Genomic DNA, 2,176 nt, shown 5'->3' with positions numbered 1-2,176 from the left:
CAAAAGTTCAATCTTGAGTTTCCACCATTTTTGAAAATCATGAAGATCCCAAGGTAAGCGTAGTTGTTGCCAAGACGGCAGACTTTGCCATGGAACCCCAGGCACACACGCTTGGAACCGAACCTATGATGCTTTCAAAAGCCAAGAGTTAATTTCCAGTTCTTACGTGGAAATTTAATGAGGAATTTACCAGCTCCATTAGACTCCATAAGCCTGATCAGTTGGTGGCCCTTCAATAAGACTAATGGTAATATTATCACCTTTAGTTGTAGGGGGGACAGCACCACAATCAGTTGTACCAGCTCATAATAAAAGTGTTGCTACACCAGTTAGAATTACATATGATGATTTTTCCAGCCCAGGATTTGGATCAACCCCTTTAGTTTCAAAAAGACAGGCAAATATTTATGTAATGCAGAGTCCTCTTGTTGGAGTTACAACTACTCTTAGAACAGGACAAAGTATGTGTAATACATCAAATATTGGCCAACCATGGAAGACTACATTATCTCCTACCCAGTTGGATCCTTTTTATATTCAAGGAAATTTTCTGACTTCAGAAGATCACCTCAATGACACTTGGGTGACTGTGTTTGGATTTCCTCAAGCATCCGCATCCTATATATTATTACAATTTACACTATAATGGTAATATCTTAAAACATATAATGTCTAACACAGGAAATCAGATGCATATTCAGTAGCAATCTAAACTGCAGTCCCAGAAAGCCTCAAGCAAAGATAGGAAGATTTTTAGAGAGTCTATCATGATTGGCATAAAACCATGTATAGATAAAAGGGTTATGGTAAACAATGAGATATGCTTTTTGATCTCCATCTCTAGACTTTACCCCACCAATCAAAACCTTAGGTACACCATCCCAATCTAGAAGTAATCCTAGGATTTCTACCATGAGATCTCTTGCTATAGCATATAAAGCTTCTACTAGTGACTAACATGTTCTGACAGACAAATCAAAAACGATGGAAGTCTTGTATCCAAAGCAATGGAGTACATGTTCATTTGGTAGTATAATAAAAGTGGAAGATTCAAATACAAAAATGGAGTTACACTAAAAAAAGTTACACTAAAAAAAGAGGCAGCAGAGTACTGCTAGTTTCCTTTGGTTAATTATATAATCATGCTTGGTACATTGGGATGCTATCTCATACTTCTTTTAGAAGACTTTTTCTTTAAGGATACAGCATATTTGTAGCTCACATTTTAGAAGATGTGTACAATTCACTTTTTTTTAAGAAACTGAAAATCTATGTAAATAGGATTGTGCGTGATTTCTTTGATAGTGCATGCTTAAACACAAAAAAAACCAGCACTGTATTAAAATATATTAGTGAACTTGGGGTTAGACAAGTCTATATAAGAAATTAGGGTAAATTGCATGAATGGAAACTGTGCAGCTGCTTCTACCAAAACAAAAAGATTATAATTAGCAGTGTGAATTATGGTTTTTTAATTTATACAGTATTTAATATTTTAATTACCCTCACTTTTGTATGTGTCCTGTTGCGAAATGTCATCTATCAGTGTTCTAAAACTGAAAGTCTTTTTAAAAACCTACTACCCTAATATTCAAGTGCTCAAGTTTCTTGATAATAAATTTGTTAATTAAATGTAGTTAAAAAAAGTTCAGTGCTCTCTTCAGCAGCACATAAACTAAAAACTGGAATGATACAGAGAAGATTAGCATGGCCCCTACACAAGGATGACATGCAAATTCACAAAGCATTCCATATTTTTTAATAATAGGGGAGTAGGGAAAAAATATACTAAATATATGGTGTAGTCCTTAGTTACCAGTAATAGTCTGATGATGTTCTTTCATAATCTGTAACAAATATTCAACAAAAATGTAAGGTGTTGTTGATTTCTGCACATTATGCATGACTGTTCTGGATGTTCGAAAATTCTCTAATAAACATATATATATATATATACACACACACACACACACACATATATAAAGTTCAATATTCTGGTACTACAAAAACATATGCATGTAACTGTCATTTTCTTGGTCCACATAATTTGCGAGAATTCATACTAGTTTTATATGTAATACATGTATGTTTGTCATGGATTATAGAGTTTGGTATTAGTGAGTTTATTTTATTAATCTTAACTGATATAGAGTAGAGTTAGTGCAGAATAATTCTT

General features: G+C 33.5%; 1 non-coding gene and 1 pseudogene across 1 annotated transcript; both read left to right on the top strand.

Annotated features, from left to right (window-relative positions):
* Nucleotides 1-412: 412 nt before the first annotated feature.
* LOC101415857 (nucleoporin NUP35 pseudogene) lies at nt 413-1,031 on the top strand (annotated as a pseudogene).
* A 620-nt stretch (nt 1,032-1,651) lies between these two features.
* LOC111765339 (U6 spliceosomal RNA) lies at nt 1,652-1,759 on the top strand. Its single transcript, XR_002797710.1, has one exon. It is a non-coding gene; the product is annotated as a U6 spliceosomal RNA (small nuclear RNA).
* Nucleotides 1,760-2,176: the final 417 nt, after the last annotated feature.

This window comes from Dasypus novemcinctus, chromosome 7, assembly GCF_030445035.2.
Source record: "Dasypus novemcinctus isolate mDasNov1 chromosome 7, mDasNov1.1.hap2, whole genome shotgun sequence".
In the NCBI taxonomy this organism is placed as follows: Eukaryota; Metazoa; Chordata; class Mammalia; order Cingulata; family Dasypodidae; genus Dasypus; species Dasypus novemcinctus.
This window is presented reverse-complemented; position numbering and strand designations above follow the sequence as displayed.